The following is a 17,070-nucleotide window of genomic DNA, read 5'->3' as shown; positions in this document are numbered from 1 at the left end:
GTATAACCCATAGACAACACGCTGTCTGTAAGTTTTAGGAATGCGCACACCGACAGCTAAATAGACAACTTATACAGTGGTCAGCTATTTGTCTCTCTGTGAACTATTTAATGTATGCAAATAAACCATGATCAAATAGGAAGATCATTGTGTATATCATTTTGTTGCATCTTGATTCTTGATACAATCACGTATAAATATTAGGAATGACTTTAAAAAAATATTAGGAATGGAATTACAATTTTTCTTTAGAATCATTGTCACTGATCCTCTACCCCCATGAGTATCACTGATCAAATATTAAAAATATAGGAAAATAAAAAAATAGATGAAAAGGTCGGCTCATGTGTGGCCATCCTTTGAACTCTATTATTCAAGACTTGGACCCGTCTGTCGTCTAGATCGGAACGGCCCTCTCGGTTGGAGTTCTGGAGAGATTGGAACAGCCGGCGCGACGGCAAGCAAGGGGCGACGACCAGTGCGTGTCCCTCAGACGTCTACGGCCACGGCGGCGGCGACGGCGAGCTCATGTCGTATGTCCTCCGCTCCATGCCCGACTACCTTTGGCCTGCCGCCTTCTTCAGCTCTGGTGCCTACTACGCGCATTCTTCTTCTCCTACGCAACCGCACTGGATCAGTCTGAGCCGCCGCGACAGGTGTCGAGACGTTAATTTCGCATGGGAGCACGGGCCCGAGCCGTCGGCTCACGAGACGACGCCCTCGCTGTCTCGTATGTGCGCCAGGCGTGCATTTGTAAAAATGACTGCACGCAGACAGCTCCGCAACGACCGTTGTACGTGCCCTAACATGTGGATGAAAATATTGCAGAAATAAAAAAATTTAGAAGTGTTTGGAGCTACAGATATTACATGTAAGTTTGAGTAGCACGAAAATCAGGGCGAAACTTGAAAAGGAACAGAGGACTATACGGCATGTGAACGAGTAGAAGGGATTTTATACGATGCCATAGCGCGAGTAATTAGATTGTCGCCAACTGCCGGCCAATTTTGCAACCGGGACCAGGTTTAGCACAATCGTTGTGTTTTCTTCCCCAGCAGCGATGGCTCGATTTTGCATTCACATGTAGTTGACGCGGGCCACGTTTAGTGGCACTGAATCGGCAGGTGCAAATTCACTGTACAGCACTGTGGTGTTCGTTTGTATTTGGTAATAATTGTCTAATCATTGATTAATTAGGCTCAAAACGTTCGTCTCGTAAAGTACAACCAAACTGTGCAATTAGTTTTTGATTTCGTCAACATTTAGTACTCCATACATGTACCGTAAATTTGATGTGACAGGTAATCTTCTTTTTGCACCGTGCCAAAGTTTGGATTTTGGGTAACTAAACACCCCCGCGATTGTGGGAGAATCACTTTTTTCACCAGTCCCAGACAGGCACATCATGCATGGTACATGTCTGTCCCTGCCACAACCGGTCCCACACAGCGACATGGCCGGAGTTCCGGGAACCTCGTCGCTGTCGAGAATACGAGCCGCCCTTATAAATCGATTTGTAGAGGCGGCCCGAGAATCGTCCCTACAAAAACATGATTTATAGAGACGGTTCAATAGGGGCGGCTGGCCAAACCGTCCCTACAAAGAATTACGAACCATCCCTAAAAATGGTTTTTAGGTGTATCTAGGATATATTCCGTAAAATGAAGAAACAGGAGGCGATGGTGCGACATGCAACTACGCTGGTGGTGGATAATGGCGTATTGGCGTGCAGACTGCAGTGGTGTAGGCCGGGCAGAGCGAACAATGAAGGTGGCACAGGAGGCGATGGTGCGACATGTACCTCGAGGTGCCACGTTTGCTTTACCGTAGCCAAGCAGTCAAAGGTCAACGGAGCCCCTTTGCTTATATATTGTGAGTAAACCCGATGCATCCGGCATTAATCGAAGTAGCGAACGTGCCCATGGTGCCTTCTTGCGCTGTATACGGAGTACTACTTTACATACTCCTTTACTACTGAAATTGCCAATGGTGCCCAAGGCTGTGTTCATGCTTTCTGTGGCTGATAAGCCCACTAAATATGATTTGTTGTGAGAGAAAAATATTATACTATTTTGGACTCAGATGTCACTTAAATATATCAGGGAGCTAAATAGACGATTTCATAGCTTGCACATCCAAACTGGAATCGAGTAAAACTTTAAGGATCAGCTGTGCAATTTACTCACGTTTGTTTATTACACACGTCCATTACACAAAGGGGCGGCTGTAGTACAAGCCGCCCCTACAAATTTATTTGTAGGGACGGTTTTAGAACTAGCCGCCTCTATAATACCTATTTATAGGGGCGGTTTAATCTAGAACTGCCCCTACAGTACGTTTTTCTGTCAAAAAAATTTCAGTCGCCCCTATAAATAGATTTGTAGGGGCGGCTGTAGTACTAGCCGTCCCTACAAATCTATTTGTAGGGGTGGCTGTAGAACTAGCCGCCTCTATAATACATGTTTGTAGGGGCGGTTCGATCTATAACCGCCCCTACAGTACGTTTTTCCGTCAAAAAAAATTCAAATTTACAATTCAAATTCAATCAGAACACTGTTTGTTTCCGCGTATTCCATCCAGCGTTTGCGTTGCCGAATGCCCCGCGACCAATGTTCTGAACCGCGTTCGCGTTGCCGAACGCCCAGCGACCAGCGTTCCGAACCGCGTTCGTGTTGCCGAACGCCCCGCGACCAACGTTCCGAACCGCGTTCGCGTTGCCGAATGCCCCGCGTCCAGCGTTCCGAACCCCTTAGACTACCAGCACAAGAGTATTATATAAACTAAAATTACAAGTCCAATTCAAAAGAATATATACAATCCATCATTAAATATACAAATTCCATACACATTGTTATCAACGTCCTAGAGCTAGCCTTTTAGTCTCATGAAGGTGTTGGTACTGAGGATTTCTACCTAAGTCAGACTCTCGGTCATGGTAGGCGCCTTTGACGTGTACAATCTGGTCCAATATGAAGTTGCAAAGGTCGCCGACGAGCTCTAAGAGTTGGTCATCCTTGTATGGGTCTCTTTTCATTCCTTTCTCTTATTTCCACTACAAGAGAACAAGTTTTGGTTTAGTATTTCATAACATGTATGAAGTTTTTATACTACGGGTGAAGAGGTTTAAACTTATCCATAAGGGTGTCTCCTGTAGGCACTGGTGTTACTCATCATAGAACATATATAGTATCCACAATGTACACTCCCAGGCGGTCGGTCACTGGCAGGTACCACATTACCAAGGCAGGAATTCTTCTCCGCTTTGCATCGTTGCCTAATGGAGTGTCCTCTGGGGGCTGAGATTCTTGTACCACCTTTTTTGTACCCTTCTTATTCCTTTTTTCCCCATGGAGGCTTCGTCCCCACTGTAAAGGTCATTGTTCTTGTACCGGCTGGCCCCACACCGGGGACATTTATCCAATGACTTGAATGTTTCGCCACTAAAAAGTATACAATGGTTGGGGCATGCATGGATTTTTTTTAACCTCCATTGTCAATGGACTTATGACCTTCTTCGCTTGGTATGTGTTGGTGGGAACTGAGTTTGGTTGTGGCAGCACCCATGATAGGAGATGCAATAGATCATTGAAACTACTGTCTGACCAGCCGTACTTAGCCTTTAGGATGAGCAGCTCAAGCACAAAACATAGCAATGTTCAATGTGTCGGATAGCCCTTTTCAACACCATACACAGTCTCATTCGATGCTTTTGTCCCCCTTTCTAAATTTTCTAAACCTTTCGGGCTATTTTGTAAAATCTCTGGTCCAAGGGCTCGAAACATGTCCTCCAAATCATCTTCATCCCCGACACGTGCTCCACCATCATTATTGGCACCACATTCGTCGTTACCATCCCAACCACCAGCATCACCACCTTAGTCATTGCCAAACTTAAAATCCATTCGTGCATCAAGCTCTGCTGAATATTGGGACAGGAATTCTATGGTTTTGTCGTCGTATTCCTCCTCATCCTCGTCGTTAACAATAACTATTTCACCATGATGAATCCACACTGTGTAGTCCTCAACAAATCCTCGCATAATCAAATGTGATCTGATGATAGTCACATCTGTCCATGCCATACGGTTCTTGCAATCTTTATAGGGACAAATAATTGTATCCTTATTCTCTTTCAATGTCGTTGCATGCTTCTTTGCGGCTTCAATAAATTTATCCACCTCTTCACGGAAACCTGCCTTGAACCTTAACGAACCATACATCCAAGAGTTCCTGTACTCCATCTTTTACAACAACGACAAAACAAACATTAAAGGACTACTTATTCAGATATATATAAAAATGAATCAAATTAATAATTACTTGAGAATAATTGTATATACTTCAGATATATATGAATATAGATCTAATATAATTACATGAAGCATACAAACACACCATGGTAGAGGAAAATTAATTAATGGCCCATTTATCTATAAATAATTAAAATACATATTTATTGATTATAATAAACAATTTCAAAGACAACAATTAGCAGCAATTATACTTTACCCAATATCTTTCATACAAACCCTAGTCCAATTTTATGAAACATAAATTTACAAAAATGAAATTAATAAAAAAACCAAACCCTAGATCTAGATCTACATGCACATGAAACAAGCATAAAACTAACTAATTGTTCACTAAAATCAAGAAACATGGACCAAATAAGGGTATGATCTTGTTCCCCTCCCTAATTTACCCTAGTACATTTAAAACTTAGGTCTAATTTGCTTCATAAGTAACTCAAGCACCATAGAAGAGAGAGAAAAACAAAACTTTAATTACTCACTAACCAACCATTAAAACTTTAAAAAAAGTGTGGAATCGCATTTTCTTACCTTCTACAACCTCTCCACCAAAGGATTTGAGAACAAAACCTTCCCCCCTTAGTAGAGCAATTTTTGGCAGGTGCCCAAGGCCTCCCACCTTTCTTTCACGGGTTAGAGTGAGTGACCCAAGGAGGAAGAAGGTGCTGCAGCTGTTTTATATGTGGGTCATTTGTAGGGGCGGCTGGTGATTGAGCCGCCCCTACAAATCGGAGCTATTTATACGGGGGCATTTGTAGGGGCGGCTCAATCACCAGCCACCCCTACAAATAGCAATGCCGGGGGCGGCTGGTGAGTGAGCCGCCCCTACAAATCAGACCCATTTGTAGGGGTGGCTCGTATCACCAGCCGCCCCTGCTGTTCTATTTGTAGGGGCGGCTTGTGTCTGGGCACCCGAGCACGCCACTGTAGGGGCGGCTCCATCACCGGCCGCCCCTACAAAAAATTCGCCCTGTTGCTAAAAATCATTTTTTACGTAGTGACTCGTTTTTGTGGATGTTACATGCACACCCATGCCTCGAACGCAGGGATGAAGCTAGATCAAACTCAAAGGGGGATACATTGATGTGGGGTGCATATACTTTCATGATAATTGGTAGGGATGCATATATAGTGAAAATTTGACCATAATTACTATTTTTTGTTCTGGCGTGAATGCACCTGCATCCTCTAGTTTATAAGGTAAGAGCATCTCCAACATCTCCAGCAAGTCCCTATCTTAAATCCCAATATATCTTTCCTCACTTAGGAAAATCAACCGCAGTCGCACGGAAATATAAGCGCACACATCGATTGGCCAACCTAGAGGTGGAAGGATATGTGGAAGAATAAGAAGTAGGACATGGTTCTTAGTGCAAATGTACAAGAGAGAAAGAAAAGTATAATAATGGTTAGGGTAATTTGGAAATAATTTAGGACTCCTGATGCAAAATTGTCTTCTATATTTTAGGAGCCGGATTTTAGAACTGTTGGAGATGCTCAATAAATATACTCCCAATTTTTTAGTCACTTGGAAAAAATCATTGATTTTTTTGAACTATTGGAGATGCTCTAAGCGCATGTTTGGATACCACTAACTGAACTTTAGACCCAGATATTCAAACATGTGAATTAAAGTGAACTAATTTTTAGTTCCCAATCCAACTAGCCATTGGTCTTAGGTCAAGGAAAGTTTTTTTTTGCTTTTAGTTTACTTTTAGTCCATGTATCCAAATAACATCGGAATAAAAGTGATCCACCTAAATTTTAGTTCTACTATACTTCAGTTCTAGTTGATCTAAACATGACCTAATTTGAAATTAAACAAGTTGTTAAAAGGGTCGCACCGTCGACGAGGACACATCATCATATAAGTCTAGTATCTCTGAATGAAAAAGTAATTATACTAGAAAATGCAGGACTGTAGGTATGATCCATGGTCGTAGACTAGAGAGAGATTCGGTGGAGTCGGCAGGTTCTTCCACAATGGCAAACAACCTAGCTCAGTTGATGCTGCAACCATAACTTAAGCCCAACACCAGGTTGCATTACGAAAACAAGGTGGCGTTCCAGCCCAAATTATTCATTAAGCCCATACACACAAGTCACCCAATTGGGCACACTGCCATAACTGGGCCGATTAAAAATAACACAAGTCAAGGGGGTATCCAATAAGGCCCAGTCCAATGAAATACAGTACCACATAACCATGGTTTTGTACATACAACTTTCAAGTTTGGACAAGTTTCAGTCACCGGATTGGGCTTGTTTTAAGTTCGTACAGTTTTCAGTCCTTATTATTATTCCAGTGCCAAACCCAAAGAATCCACATCAGGTTTCTGCTTCCGATCGAAGCTCCAAACCATGTCAGCGACAGTACCTCTCATCCAATCATCACACTTGTTGTATGTAAGGTATTCTTACAGTTACAGAGCTTCCCTGTATCAAATTACGCCGCCACACTCCATCAGCACGCACTTTTGTTTTGTCGACATACTTATATATTTAATAAAGAATTTTCAGAACGAAGAAGAAGCAGAACAGCAGTAGTAGTAGCAATCTTGTAGCTCGTCCTCCGACGACCAGAGAGAACCAGAGCCGTCCTCGTCACTCGTCAGGACACGACGACGCTCTCCACCTTGGGCACCTCGACGGGGAACCTATGGATCTCGTCCACCCAGGGGTTCCCGACGGCGCTCTCCTTCTTCGGATCAATCGTCCGCAGCGCGCGCAACACAGCACTATTACACTTGAACCCGGACCCGAACGCGATCTGCCACGCGCGGTGCCCTCGCTGGACCCGGCCCTGCGCCTCCGTGTAGGCGAGCTCGTACCAGAGCGAGCTGCTGGAGGTGTTCCCCCACCGGTAGAGCGTCATGCGGGACGGCTCCATGTGCCAGGGGCTGAGCTCGAGGTTCTTCTCGATGGTGTCCAGCGCCGCCTGCCCGCCGGCGTGGATGCAGAAGTGCTCGAACGCCATCTTGAAGTCCGGGATGTAGGGGGGAGGCCTCGGACGCCGAACACCTTGCGCGCCACGAGGGAGGCCAGGAACAGGATGTGCTCCGACATGAGGTGATGGGGAGCGCCAGCGGCCCCAGCGTCGTGATGTTGGTCTTGAGCGCCTCGCCGGCGACTGCCCTGAGGTCCTTGGAGAGTGCCACGCCCACGCGCCCCGTCTCGTCCTCCTCCTGGAACACGCACCGGTATGCGCGGTCGTGGGCGCCGTGGTGGGTACGCACCGTGTGCATGAGCTGGTACTTGGCGCGGCGGCGATCGGAGCCGCCGCGGTTGGTGAGGAGGACGGCGGCGCCGCCCATCCGGAAGAGGCTGTTCACTACTAGAAACAGGGCCTTAGTGCCTTTGCCGAGTGTCAAAAATCGGGCACTCGGCAAAGACCTTCTTTGTCGAGTGTCGCACTCGGCAAATACCTTCTTTGTCGAGTGCCGCACTCGGCAAAGAATTGCACTCGGCAAAGGACTTCTTTGCCGAGTGCCAGGCTCTCGGCAAAAGCACGGCATTCGGCATAGGCTGCCCTGCGTAACGGTGTTCGGCCACGTCCTTCTTTGTCGAGTGCCTGCTGTTAGGCACTCGGCAAATAATTTTTTTTTTGAAAATACTTTGTCGAGTGCCCCTGACACGGTGCTCGGCAAAGATTCAATATTTTTTTTGAAATGTGTTTGCCGAGTGCCTAATAGCTTCGGCACTCGGCAAAGGGAGAAATTAAAAAAAATACTTTTTTTTTTGAAATACCTTTACCGAGTGCTCCTGTGAAGGCACTCGCCAAAGAGGAAATTTCTAAAAAAAATTCAAAAATCCTCTTTGTCGAGCGCCTTATTCTTGGCACTCGGCAAAGACCCCCTTTGCCGAGTGCCATACCCCGGCACTCGGCAAAGTTTTTTTTTTGACCTCCAAATTTTTTGTGCAGCCCTTTTAAAATACCAGGAACTCCTCGTTAGAATTTGGTGATTTTTAAAGTACCAAGAAATTTCCAAATTTTTTGTGCAGCCCAAATTCTAACAAGGAGTTCCTGGTACTTTAAAAGGGCTGCACAAAAAATTTAGAGGCCAAAAACAAAAAAAAAACTTTGCCGAACGCCGGGGCATGACACTCGGCAAAGGCTTTGCCGAGTGCCAAGAATAAGGCGCTCGGCAAAGAGGTTTTTTGAATTTTTTAGAAATTTCCTCTTTGACGAGTGCCTTCACAGGGGCACTCGGCAAAGGTATTTCAAAAAAAATCTATGTCGATGGCCGGATCGGGGCACTCGGCAAAGTTGCCTCCTTTGCCGAGTGCCTCCCTGATCCGGTGTTCGGCAAAGGGGCGGGTGGGGGCACTTAGGCGAATTCGGCCGGGCAGTCCAAGCCATACAGACAGACAGCCCCCGCGCGCGCCGCTCTCGGCCGTCCCCGCGCCACCGCCCGCCAACGCCGGCCCGCCCCCGCACCGCGCGCCGCCCTCCCCTCCCCGTGCGCCGCGCCCACGGCCGCCCTTCCCCGCGCCGCGTGCCGCTCGCCGTAGCCCCTCCCCGCGCGCGCCCCCGCCAACCCCCGCCCCCACGCCCGCGTGTGGCCGAGCATGGCCAGGTCGCCCACGCTGGTCCGCCAACGTCGGCGGGTGGCGGAGGGGAGGAGGAGGAGGAGGAGGAGGGGGAGGAGGCGAGGAGGAGGAGGAGGAGGAGTAGGAGCCAGCCCTGCCCCCGGCTGCGCCCCGTGGACCGCCCGCCCCGACGCTGCCCGCCCCTACCCCCGGTGCCGGTCAGATATGCCCTCTCTCTTGTTGTTGTCGTGGTAGTGATGGTTGTAGTAGTATTAGTTGTAGTAGTAGTGCTAGTGGTAGTAGTAGTAGAACTAGTGGTAGTAGTAGTAGAACTAGTGGTAGTAGTAGTAGTAGAAGTAGTGGTAGTAGTAGTAGTAGAACTAGTGGTAGTAGTAGTAGCAATAGTGGTAGAAGTAGTAGCAATAGTGGAAGTAGTAGTAGAAGTAGTGGTACTACTTGGATATATTCTTCTGCATGGATTGATATTCAAACTACATGGCTTTTCTTAAGACATATGTGCTTGTCGGCCATCGTGCCGTTGTTTTTTATAGGTTTTGGAAACCTCACCGTGCAGGGGAGGTTCTGCCGATTTTTTTAAATGATAGTATTTTGTTCCATTTTTGTAGAGAAGAGCCCGTCGGAGCCGAGTCGGAGTTCCCGTCGCCGTGCCGGTTTGGCTGCACCGCGTCGCCTCGCCACTGCACCGACCCGCCATGGCCCTGCTAGCCTAACTCCGCCGCCACCCTAGGTATAACCCCTCTTTCCGTATCATGGTCGTAGATCGCGTAACCCAGTTAGGCGTCTCCCGTTCGAAAGAGATACGGTTGGAGGTATGCAGATCTTTGCATATCTATGACCGTACCTGTTTCGGATTGTCCACGTTTTTTGGATAGCCCGTGAATGCATAGATGGGTTAGTTTCCATGGTCTGCTCTGGTCCGAGACAGAGTTTCAGCATCACCTCCCTGTTGTTCTCCGGATACGCACTCTTCTTTGGCAGGATGTGTATCTGGAGAACAGCGGGGAGGTGCTACCGAAATTTTGTCTCGGATAGGAGTAGAACATGGAAACTAACCTCATCTACGCATCCACGGGTGGGATTAGGACCTATCCTCACCTATTAGACAGTAGGAACATCATGTAGATGCAATTGATGGTTACATTACTCGCTGATACATATGTTAGAGGATGGATGACCGTTAGTGGATGTACACGGGCTGGAGAAGTCAGAGTGATTACACCACAGAATGGATGAACAAGACCGATGCTTTCTTGAACAGTGCATTTGGCATGGCTGCTAAAGGACATTGCCTAGTTTTGTGTCCCTGCAGCAAATGTGGAAACAGGAGAAGGGTAAACAAGGTGGAAATGGGTAAACATCTTATGAAGAAGGGATTTACGCCGGACTACACCCGGTGGGTCCACCATGGTGAAGCCCATCGTATGAGAGAGGAGGTGCTGAGACCATGGGTGGAGCCTTTTAAAGCTGATGCGGGGGTAGCAGATATGTTAGATGACTTTCACCAAGAACAGTTCGATGAGGGACGTGAGAAGGAGGAGATGGAGGCAGTCACACAGGCGTTCTACGACATGATGGACTCGGCACAGAAACCCCTTCACGATCGGTCAACGGTGTCTCAACTGGATGCCATTGGACGCTTAATGGGGTTGAAGTCCTAGTTAAACTTGAGTCGAGAAGGCTTCGATAAGATGTTGGCTGTGATTGGCACCCTGCTTCCAGAGGGCCACATTCTACCAAAGAGCATGTACGAGTCACAGAAACTCCTTCGTACACTTAAGATGCCGTATGAGTAGATACATGCTTGTCCCAAGAGGTGCGTTCTATTTAGGAAAGAACACGAGCATGCAAAGTTCTGTCCAAAGTGGAAATCCTTTAGGTACCTGGAGGTAGACTCTGATGATGGTCAGAAGAGGCAACTTACGATCCCCGTGAAAATCGTATGGTACCTTCCATTCCTACCGAGGATCCAACGGCTATACATGACCGAGGAATCCGCGAAACAGATGATATGGCACAAAAATGGCAAACGGTACAATCCTGACAAGATGGTACATCCATCCGATGGTGAAGCTTGGATCCGCTTTAATGACAAACATCGTGACAAAGCAGATGAGGCTCGTAATGTACGTGTCGCGCTGGAAACAGATGGGTTCAATCCTTATGGAATGATGGCTGCCCCATACACATGTTGGCCCGTCTTCATTATCCCCTTAATCTCCCTCCGGTGTCTCCTTTCAACAAGGAAGGTGTGAGGTTCATTTGGTTGCAGAATGGTGGCAAGTATTCATCATTCGACAGACATCGTCAATTCCTACCTCTTGACCATCCATTCAGACAAGACATAAGGAACTTTAAGAAAGGTGTCAAAGTGACAAACCCTGCACCACGGATGATGACTAGTGCCGAGGTTCATGCTCAGATAGATGCTCTCGTGCCCAATGAAGAAGGAGATTTTGTGCGATATGGTGAGCAACATATGTGGACTCATATCTCGGGCATGACAAGGCTCCCCTATTTCGATGACCTTCTTCTGCCACATAACATTGATGTAATGCACACTCAAAAGAATGTCGCCGAGGCACTTTGGGCAACACTCATGGACACTAAAAAGTCTAAGGACGACCCTAAGGCTAGAGTGGACCTGGCAACGTTGTGCGATAGAGCAAATCAAGAGATACAGCCTCCTAGTCGTGGCAAGACCTGGAGAAGGCCTAAGGCCGATTTCGTCTTGAAAAAGGACCGAAGGAGGGAAGTACTTGAATGGATCCAGACGCTAATGTTTCCTGATGGGTATGCATCGAATCTAAAGAGGGGAGTGAACTTAGGCACTCTGCGAGTCAACGGGATGAAAAGTCACGACTACCACATATGGATTGAGCGGCTTCTTCCGGCGATGGTTCGAGGCTATGTCCTGGAGCATGTCTGGCAAGTGCTGGCAGAGTTGAGCTACTTATTCCGCCAGCTTTGTGCCAAGGAGCTCTCTCGGATCGTCATTGATGACTTGGAAAAAGTGGCACCCGTGTTGCTCTGTAAGTTGGAGAAGATCTTTCCACCCAGCTGCTTCCTGCCGATGCAGCATTTGATTGTGCACCTCCCGTATGAGGCACGGATGTGGGGCCCGTGCAGAACCGTTGGTGCTATCCAATCGAGAGATGTCTGAAGACTTTTCGTAAAAAAATGTAGAAATAAAGCCAAAATTGAGGCTTCCATTGCAGAGGCATACATTTTAGAGGAGGTGTCGAACTTCACAGATAAATACTACACTGAGAACCTTCCTAGCATTTATAACCCACCCCCTCGTTACAATGCTGGCGAAAATGAATCGAACCTCAGCCTTTTCCAAGGGCAACTCGGAAGCGCAAGTGCATTGACCACTAAGCAATTGAAAAATAAAGAGTGGCGCAGTATCATCGCTTGTGCTTTGCTTGTATGGCCTCTACCTTCCTAGATTAGCTATACAAATAATCTTGTCTCACATGCAATCTTTTCTCGTTTGTGCAGTCTCCATCTGACGGTGGTTCGAATAATCCACATCATGCACCTCCGAATGATGGAGCTGGGCCTTCACCATAGTCGTAGTGGCCGAGATGAGTGCACGTTGTATTTTTTTCATTTGTTGTTCACTTGGTGATGGACTTGTGATATACTTGTGATGCACTTGTGGACTTTGATGGACTTATGATGGACTTGTGGATTTATTTGGATGGACTTGAGCACTTATTATTATATATGTGATATATATTGTGATGGATTTGATATGTGCGGATGGATGTGTGGATGGATGAGATATATATGTGATGGATGAGATATATATGTGATATATGTTTGTATGAATTTATTTGTCATGATGGAATATAAAAAAAATTAAGCATTGCCGTTTTGGGTCACTTTGTCGAGTGTTGCACTCGGCAAAGGACCCGTTGCCGAGTGCCATGGTCACAGCACTCGGCAAAGCTAGAAAAATGGGCGTTCGGAAAACCATTTTTCTAGCTTTGTCGAGTGCCATGACCATGGTACTCGGCAAAAATTCGAACTTTGCCGAGTGCCGGCCAGAGGGCACTCGGCAAAGAAATTAAAAAAAATTCAAACTTTGCCGAGCGTCGGCCAGGGGGCACTCGGCAAAGAATTTTTAGAAAAAAAATAAAACATCTTTGCCAAGGGTCGGATAGAGAGCACTCGGCAAAGAATTTTTTTTAAAAAAAATAAAAAATCTTTGCCGAGTGCCTGCAGGGTTGGCACTCGGTAAAGCGACCGTCAACAGGGCCGGCGCCGTGATGGTCGCTTTCCTTTGCCGAGTGCCCCCGGGGCTCTCGGTAAAGCCTTTGCCGAGTGCCCAATAAAAAACACTCGACAAAGAGAGCTTTGCCGATCAATTTTTTACCGTGTGTTCTTTGTCGAGTGCTGCACTCGGCAAATGCTTTGTTAAGTATAATTTAGTCTTTGTCGAATGCCTAAGGTATTCGACAAAGAACCTGAATCCAATAGTGGTTGGACATGAGCATCGAGCGGTTGTTGCCCCAGTACCAGTTGAGTGTGATGTTCTCCCTACTCACCACCAGCGCCTACGTGTTCCGGTGCACCTGTACGGACACACGGACCAAAGCCATTAGCCATCGTCGTTCAGGTTCGGCTGCTGAGGAATTCAGAAAAACAAAAAAGGAGGAGGTCACGCAGCAGCGTGTGCTACTGTTATCTCACGAGGGCCTGTTTAGTTCCATTCCAAAACGCTAAATTTTTTAAGATTCTCCGTCACATTGAATCTTTAGACGCATGTATGAAGCATTAAATATAAATAAAAAATAAAATTAATTACACAGTTTAGACGAAATCCACGAGACGAATCTTTTAAGTCTAATTAGACTATGATTGGACACTAATTATCAAATAACAACGAAAATACTACAGTATCGTTTTGCTAAAATTTTCGACAACTAAACTGAGCTCTGACCACACGATTCACCAGTCGTCGTCGTCGGCCCTGAGTGACCCGTGCGCGTTGGCATTGGCGCGAGAAGTTTCGCGACGCCTGCGCTGCGCCCATCGATCGTCCCAACCACTCGATCGAAGCATTTAATCCTTGTGACTCGCATTTACTCCGCGAGCTTCCTGTCAGCTAGCTGCCGTCATCAATCATCAATGGCGAGGGATGGCTGCAGGGACTGATGAACTGCATGCACAGGCACAGCTAGCGCTGCCCATGCCCCACCACCCATGCTGGTACGTGCGGCAGCTGCAGGATGCAGCTACCTCAGGAAGCTAGTACACTGAACCATTAACGTGGACGGGTCACCGGCCGGCCGGTCGCCATTAACGTTCAGAGCGAGCTGAGAGAAACGGTCGAGCAAAGGATCGGACGGGACGGGAGGAAGAAGCAGCAGCAGCAGGAGGGCGCAGTTCGCGTTAGTTAGTTACACTGGTGATCAACCAATCGCGAGTTCCGTCGGACACACCTTAACAAGAGCACGAAAGATCCATATATTTTTTTCTCAAGATTCAATAATAAGAACGAGTTATCATACTTATTCCATTTCATACATCCAGAGTTCTTAGAAACTCATTATTACATTGCCAAATTCAGAGTGCGAAATATTAAACAGCGGAATGATAATAAACATCTATTGATAATAAACAAGGATCCATCTGTGCCCACCAGAAGAATCATTCACACAACGGGTACTCCTCAAGTTGAACCTACAACAGGGGTAAATAAACTCTGAGTACACAATATACTCACAAGACTTATCCGACTAGTGAGAATAGTTTCCCGACTCCAAGGGATATGATAAGCTTTATAGTTTGCTGGGTTTCTTTTTGCAGAAAACAATTCTAATAGTGAATCCTTATTTAAGTTATTATTAGCCGTCATGATTAATTTATTATCTAGTCATTCTATGTAAGCACATGTTCTACTTTCAAGCAAGGGTTGAGCAATCAGTTTCATTTCATCACCTTTCATCTTTCAGTTCTTACTACGGTGCTAGACTATAGACAAGCCGTACCGGAACGCTGGCGATTCGCGAATCAATACCCCCAGCTAGGTACCCCGAAAACACACGCCCCGCTTGTACCCCAGGCACAAGCAGGACTAACCCATCACTCTCCTATCACGGGGTCTAGGTCTCCGTCCAAACTTGGACTCCAAGCCTCCACTCCTAAGTCCTGAACTCAGTGCGGTGCAAGGACCTCCACCATCCCCGCCTCCAATCAGTTGGTCTGGAAAGAGCCGGAACCCACGATAAGAGAGCAACAAGTCTTCCCTACGCCCATACCCAAGTATGTGCTCGGGATAATCAATCTATGACTTGTCTAGAACCCAATGAAACGGCCGGTCCTTAACCGACGTAGACAAGGAAAAAGTGTAACCAAGTTATGCCCTGTTGGCCGCATGACACAACCTCTTATACCCACTGATACTCAAACCATATCCCTGTCGGGTCTCCATTTTTCTTTCCACCATTTTACCATGAGTGATCATAAAATTTTACCTATTGTAAGTAACGACAGGTTACGCACGCTACCGATACCCTGAGCATAGTAGCTACTCGACCTATACTAGTAGGACTCATATGTTGGTATATTTATGCATATAGTTTCCATAAAATGCCTGTTACGTAAATGCACAACATATATATATTCAGTGATCATTCAAAATAAGGGTTATGCACCAGGGCTTGCCTTCGGCAGACGGTGGGTCAACAAAGTCAGCAACGAACGGCTCCAAGGCTCCCTCTTGTACGAGAACCTCCTCCTCATACTCCTCAATAATCTCCTCGTAGTCCTGTTCGTCCGCAGGCACGAACTCTACCAACTCATGATCTACATGCCTAAAATGATGATTCAACACTTAGTAATACGGCAACAGCAACTCTTAAAATAAAAATACATCTATCAAGCTACTAAGCTAGTTCTACCGACTAAGGTGCTAAGTTACCTACTGTTACCACTAACAAGTATGAAGCATGACATATATTTCCTTACCAACTAAAGGAATCCCTATTCTTAACCTCGATTTACTCTATATATGATAAAACAAAGAGTACTAGCTATTCTATTTATTAAAGTGCTACAAAAATTACTGTAAACACATAATAATCTATTGAGCCTATATATGATAAAACAAAGAGTACTAGCTATTCTATTTATTAAAGTGCTACAAAAATTACCGTGAACACATAATAATCTATTGAGCCTACTGTAAAAATTTCATGGCTAAAGCTATCACCGATTTGCCACAAAAATTCCTACAAATATTAAGCTAACTAATACTAAGCTTTCTAAATAGAATTTATGAGTCTATCATTATCATAGCTAACTGTAAACTAACTACACCAACAGATAGATAGCATTTTTGTGAACCTAACAATTTTTAGTTCACTATTTTTGGATATCTATAGAATTTACTATAATTTTTTTAAAGTTTAGCTCAAAACTAAATTGAATAAACCTTTACTAATTCACTGGAAAATAAAAAACCGAATTCCACAGCGTGGCCCATGAGCGAGCGGCGTGGCCCACTCCTGCGCATGCGCAGCACAGCGCGCGCGGCCCACACGCACGGTGCGCGGACACGGCCCACGCTACGCGGCCCACGGCGGAGCCCGCGCACGAGCTGGCTCTTTTGCTAAAGAGCCCCCGTTCTCTATCCTATTTGCGAAGCTAACTCAACACTATTTAACTGAGTCACGGCCTTTGCATCTAGCACCCTGCTCTTACTCGAATTCCTGTTTTTCAAGGTCCCTAGCCGGAACAAAATAAGGCCACGGCATCTCCGGCGAGCACGAACCTCCTCGGCCTCAACCATTACCTCCCTAGCACTCTACGAGCGAAGCGCAATCGATCGAGGTATCAAACACTAAAAACTGTGAAGCGCGTAGATGTGGCCATGCGCCGCAGCGGGGTCTGCCCACGGCAACACCGGCGCCGATGAATTTACCTAGCCCAACACCTCTACCGCTACCCGTTTATCCATCTACAGACTATGGGCAACAAGATAGAAGTCCTATTTGAATCGCTACTACACTCAAACGCGCCGGCCACGAGAACAGCATCAAACCTAGTTCGCCGGCGACTGCGAACGCGTCCCGATGATCCTATACCTCAACCGGTTCAACCATCAGCCCTAGGAGCAGAGGTGCCTCGCCAGAGATGTGAAGGATGGCCTGGACGAAGTCACGAGGCTCGGCAAGGTGGTTGGCCGCGAGCGCGGGGT

At 46.4% G+C, this 17,070-nt stretch overlaps 1 pseudogene; it reads right to left on the bottom strand.

Moving 5' to 3' along the window:
- Nucleotides 1-6,463: 6,463 nt before the first annotated feature.
- Nucleotides 6,464-16,627, bottom strand: LOC136488209 (3-ketoacyl-CoA synthase 20-like; annotated as a pseudogene).
- Nucleotides 16,628-17,070: the final 443 nt, after the last annotated feature.

Source organism: Miscanthus floridulus, chromosome 10 (assembly GCF_019320115.1).
Source record: "Miscanthus floridulus cultivar M001 chromosome 10, ASM1932011v1, whole genome shotgun sequence".
Lineage (NCBI taxonomy): Eukaryota > Viridiplantae > Streptophyta > Magnoliopsida > Poales > Poaceae > Miscanthus > Miscanthus floridulus.
Note: the sequence above shows the minus strand (reverse complement) of the source record. Positions and strands in the feature narration are given on the sequence as shown.